This window comes from Myotis davidii, unplaced genomic scaffold (genome assembly GCF_000327345.1).
Source record: "Myotis davidii unplaced genomic scaffold, ASM32734v1 scaffold535, whole genome shotgun sequence".
Taxonomy (NCBI): Eukaryota; Metazoa; Chordata; class Mammalia; order Chiroptera; family Vespertilionidae; genus Myotis; species Myotis davidii.
In genome coordinates this window covers 2,401,903-2,407,798 of record NW_006286980.1, presented here as the reverse complement: position 1 = coordinate 2,407,798, position 5,896 = coordinate 2,401,903, and the positions used below count along the sequence as shown (strand labels likewise).

General features: G+C 39.0%; 1 protein-coding gene across 1 annotated transcript in view; it reads right to left on the bottom strand.

Annotated features, from left to right (window-relative positions):
* BHLHE41 (basic helix-loop-helix family member e41) overlaps positions 1-5,896 on the bottom strand; it is a 14,901-nt gene that overhangs the window by 5,927 nt on the left and 3,078 nt on the right. The window lies entirely within an intron of this gene.

Genomic DNA, 5,896 nt, shown 5'->3' with positions numbered 1-5,896 from the left:
GCTGGGTATCTCCAAAGTGAGTAGACAGTAAAATCATGCGGTTCTTTGTAGAGGACCTTGGAAATTGTTACTCCAGAATTTCTCTATCATAATTATTGCATGTTCTATGCCATACTTTAGAAAGGCCAGTACCTTGGTAATCTTTCCTTCTTTGCCAACAAAGTATACTTTATCTCTTAGGACCTGGCATGGGCTAACTGAACTCATTCCCTGAGAATACTGTGGGGTAATAGTATAAAGACCAGTGGGCTCAGAACCAAATAATCGGGTTCCAATCCTGGTTCTGTTATTTACTGAGCTTTGTGACCTTGGGCTACATTGCTTGCCTCAGTTTTGTCCAAGAGATTTTTAGAAAACAGGCCTTGGGATTCCTTCTCTCTTTCTCTCTCTCTCTCTCTCTCTCTTTCTTCTCTCTCTCTCTCTCTCTCTCTCTCTGTCTGTAGTGAATGGAGAACATGGATCATCATGTTATTCCCCTTATTAGAAGGGAAAGAAATCAGTTTCTTTGTAAGACAGGTGGATGAGGTGAGACAGAGCTGCTTTTGTTTTTCTTTTTTCCTGTGAATGCTATATCCTTTGCAGTAGGACATACCATGACTCCCTAGTCCCAGTTTATGGTTCAGACCCTCAGGAGAAGATGATGGTGAGAGCCAGTATGACAGTCAAGTTGTAAAGACTGAGAAGTTAGGAGATCCTTGCTCAGACTCAAGTAAAATATAATCAATTAAACTGTCCTGGTTCTTAGTATAGGACCAGAGTGTGCTCGAGCCTTCTCCTCATAGAGAGCCCCATGGACTCATGTACCTGTTTATTCTGTAAAACCCAGCTATTCTAACAGCCTCCTCTGACCCACTCAGATGAAGTTAGCAACCCTCACTCCCAAGTATTGTACTCACCCCCAAATAAGCACTTGCCATGTTTCATTATAACCCATTTTAGGGTGGGTCTGTCACCCCCACTAGACTTTGAGATCCTCTGAGATGATTAATATTTTATTCTTCAACACTGACCACAGCAAAACACTTATAGTGGGAGCAAAACAAATATCTGTAACCCACACCCATTTATTGAATTTACAGGCTCAAGGAGAAGAGGGGTATGTTGCAGTCAGCGGGGAGTATGAAACCTCTCACCAGAGGCTGGACAGTGAGTATGTCTAAATTCAGAGGCACATCTGGGCCTGCACACCCTCCCTGCCAGTTCCCCAGAATGCTTTCGCTGCACCTGCCAACCAAGATGTCCAAAACCCTGAGGTGGAGATGACACACCAGAAGCAGGGTCCAAGGTCATCCGTGAATCAACGTGAGAGCTGAATCAGTTTTCACTAATGACCCTGAGTCTCCTACTCTGATCAACTTGAAAGAAGTGCTCATCAAATAAAATAATTTATTTCTGGAATGGAAATTTACTTTGTGGTTAGTTGTGGAATAAAACCATGAGCAAGCTGGTTTTTTATGTAATAAAATGATCAAAAATATTAAAAAGTACCTGAAGGCTTTTGCATAGTGATCTTCTACGGAACATAGCTAAGAATGTGAAAGTTAAGAAATGAAGAAAAAAGGTTGGGAGGAAAAACATTTCACTGTTTCTGCAAGCTCACACAATTTAGAGAAGTGCCCAACAGGTACTCTGTTAGAGCCTATTTATTCTAATTTTAGACACATTTTAAATGGGTGTGGTTTTGGTTAAATGGTTTCTCAGGCCTCAGTAAGTCAGGGGTAAGTGGCAAATTAGATAAGAGTTAGAGGCAGGCTCTCTGACACATCAAGAAGTGACAGCTGGCAGCCTGACCATGAGTAGAGACTGAAAAATCTATAAAAAGCAGATAGAAGAACTAAAAAAGAATTTAATACAGGTGCCAATACTCCCAGACGACACCCAGAGTACAAAAGTGATGTTTATAATGATGACCCTGAATTATTGAGAAAGGCTAACTATGGACAGGGCATTTTTTTCCTAAGACATTCTGTAAGATATCTTACAGGACATGTGTAACACATTTCAGTAGGCTTTCCACTATAATAAGGAGAAAAAACGATAAACAATGTTGGCATGTGAACATAGAAAGTTCAGTGTCTGAACCAGTTTCATGGACACATATCGTTCTTTGAGTTCAGATAAATTAGGCATCCCTAAAATGAGAATTTTTAAGCACCAACTTTAAAAAAGGGATAGTTTTACACTTGCTTGGAGTTTTCAATGTGGAATCACTGAACAAGTGCAAGAAACCTAATTTTAAGACAATGTCCATTTGTCCAACTCCTAAAAGCATATTTTTATAGTGCATGCTGCACATAGATTCTAGTATAAATCCCACTGTCCTCACAGAAAATATGTGATAATTTCCCGTGTCAGCTCCCTATTAAATTCTGTGCAAAACTGGAACCTTCATTGAACTTCAGCATGCACTGTATGATGATTTTGAACTTCATTAAAACAACACAAAACAATGAATGTGCCTAAATATATTGATCTGAGGGGCCAACAGATTTTGTTTTAATGAAACACATTAGATTGCAATCTGAAGTAAAATACTATTGTCATAATAGTACAGCCGCCTTTTGGCATTCTAATGGTCTTAATTCAAATAGTCTTAATTCATTCACGAGGGCTCTGTTCATTCTTTAAAGTAAAAGGTCTTTGTCTGCCCAGCCATGCCTTCCTAGAACCTCAATTGCCAATCACCTCCCACCAAGAAGTTCAGAATTGACCTGTGACATAGAAACAGGCTGAGGCTTCTTTTACATACATTGAACAAATCTCAGGTGATGGACGGGCAGTCACCGAAGTTTTGGCCTGCATCACCAGCTGCAGAGAACTAAATGAAAAATAGTTTTCACAATGATAGGAACTAAATACTTTAAATAGCTATCGAATTATAGTTTCTAGTGCCTTAAAAATATGCTTAGCTCTTCTTGGTGGGGGGGGGGGGAGGCCACTTATCATTTCATTATAAAGTTTGCTGAGAGATAAATGTATGTAAACTTGATTGGTGTAATACTGTATGTAAGAAGGACTGTTGACTCAAGATTCGTATTTGTCTTAAATTGAAAAATCCCACATACTATAAAGAAACTTGGCTAAAATTTCACCATTGCAGGTATATATACATTTGGACTAAACTAACCCTAGAATATCTGGTCCAACCCTAAGGTTTTTTTATTATATGAAAGTTATACAAATGCCAGAACATTTTATCATCCTGGATTTCTGATTTTTATTTCATCTGTTCCTGTAGGTTATTCATGACATTTCATGAATACTGCCCAAATTCAGTTTATTTGGTTCAAGATGCATACAGCTGGTCGGTTTGCTGACAAGGGGATACAACGTCTCTGGCCCCTGATGCTGGCTCCAGGTAAGTGTGTGACTTTGGGAGATAACTGCTATCTCTGGGCTTCATTTCCCTCCTATTATAAAATGCAGGGGGCTGGACAAACTCATCTCTGAGGTTCCTTCTGGCTCCACTTTCTATGACTTGCAGTTCTGCTGTCATAAAGTCAGCAGAGGGAGCACTCTTTCTACCTCTCATAAATTTTGACTATTATTTCAACACCTTTCAAAAATCAAGGGGTTGGTAAAGAACATTATTGAAACTAAAAATTGACAACCCGTCACACAGTTGGTATCAGATCACAAATTTGATTTTAAATTGAGAAAAATCTAGAAATGACTTGTTATTTGAATTCCATGATGAAGTCCCACAAGAGAATTAGTTTTTAAAGGTTAAGGAGCTCACATACACTGAGGAACGCAGCACCCCTAAGTGGTAGCATATTTATACAGGTCCCAGTGAAAGGGAAACAGACCAGATCTTTACAACAGCGGCTATCTGCTGTCAAAGATGAGAAGTGAAAAATTCACCAATCACAAAAACATTAGCGAGTTGGGTCTAACATAAACAAACCACACAAGTTATTGGTAGTTGTTTCTTTTGCACTTTTCATTACGATACATTGGGAACAAGCAGGTAAACACAGCCAGAGCCTGTAGGCTCGCAAGAGATTGGAAACGTGTGATATCATGCCAATGACAAAGTTGTATATTTGAGGAACAGGATGACTTTCACCCCTGTATTCATAGACATTTTAAAATTAATCGAGCATCCATTATATCTTTTTAATTATTAGACAATCTCATATTGCATATTAAAGTTTTTATTCCTTGGTAAGAATTTTAAGATCACAAAATAGTGTGGCAATATTTACGTAATAGAATTTATGGAGTGCTGAAAATACTAGAATATCAAGGTAACTCGTAGTTTATCTTCACATACTAGATTTTTCTAAACCAGATGGTTTCTTGCAGACAGTATTTATTTTTTTTTAAAATAATTTAAGACAGCATAAGCTTGTACCAAGCATAAGCATTGTAACAAAAGTGCAACTTTTCAGCAAATCCTCCCCAAAAGATATTTTAACTCAAAATATCATTAGCACATATTTTCTCCCTACAAAAATAGCATGTCAGACATCATTAATTGAATATATTAACAACTATGTACATAAGAGCCACCTTGTAGGCTAAGAGTTTAACGTTGTTTAAACACAGCGTTTGAGGCAAACAGTAGCAACAGCAGCAGCAAATGCACCAAACTGACTAAAAGACCCAGATATTTTCTTCACTCATAGTCAGACTGTTGTGTCTCACCCCTTACATAACATTCAAGTGAGATTTCTCACAGTGCTACCTTGGCAACAAACTAAAAATATCTAGACAAGGTCTTGGTTTAAGCCTTATTAAAAAAGCTTCCTTTGTGATTATCTGGTATCTGGTTTGGTCTCCAGAAAATACATAGACTTGGAGAGAGGAAGGCCTCACAGGACTTCATTCAAATCTTGACAGCATTTCCAATGAAAACTGACTAGTTTAATGCTTTCCTCCACTTCTGTGATCTAACAGAATATAGGACAAAGCATTTTGGACTTTTCTTTTTTTGTTTTGTTTGTATGTTTTAAGATTCAGTGCACATTCTTTTTTTTTTTACAGCAAGATTATAAAAATTTAGGAACAGGATGGATTAAATAATGCAGGGTGGGAATAGATGCTCTCTCTCTCTCTATGTAAGTATTTATATAATGAAGATGAGTCTATTGATTCATGGTCAGTTTCTTAAAGTGCCAGCCAATGTACTAAGAATGATTCTGGCCTTCCTCACCCATGCACTTCCCTGACTTAGTTCTGACAATGGCCCAACTCTGCGTCCTTTTAAACTAGTGCAAGTTACTAAGGGATACCATTCAAACCACTTCAGAATAGGTTGCGACGTGTGCAACTGCATCCTCTCCTCTTCCTCTTCGAAAAATAACGTCTTTTAATAAAAAGCTAAACATTACAAAATACTGAAGAGTAAACTCAACTCTGAAAGACCATTCTGTTTGCGGAAAGCCTCCTGCAGCAGCCAGGACAGCTTTGAGTCACTGACAGATAACTCTGCGGTTCCACGTCAGCTCCTTGGCCACGTCCCCCCACCCCCTGCCCCCCCTTCCCACCCTGGTTCAATTGGCTCACCACCGAGCAAACTCTTCTGACTTCCTAGAGAATCAGGGTATTTTAAAAGATAATGAAACAGGCCTAAGGGAAGGCAAAACTTATTTGGGGGAGTTCTTTAAAAAAAAAAAAAGCGCAGAGGTTCTTTTACAGCTGGTGGCGAAGAGATGTTAGTGTGTAGAGGGTGGGGTGCTGAAAGATGAGCAAAAACAGGAACTCCAAATGTACACAAAACACCTGCTTGTTTTTAAAGCCTGGCGTGCATCTATCACACTTCCTCCCTTTACAATGCTAAGGGTGTTTTAACGTATTAATAGGATTATTCCGCGTGAACCTCCGTCCTTTCTAGGAAAGGAGCGCCAGGACTCAGGGGGCTTTCTTTCCCGGCTGCGAGGGATCTTCCTGA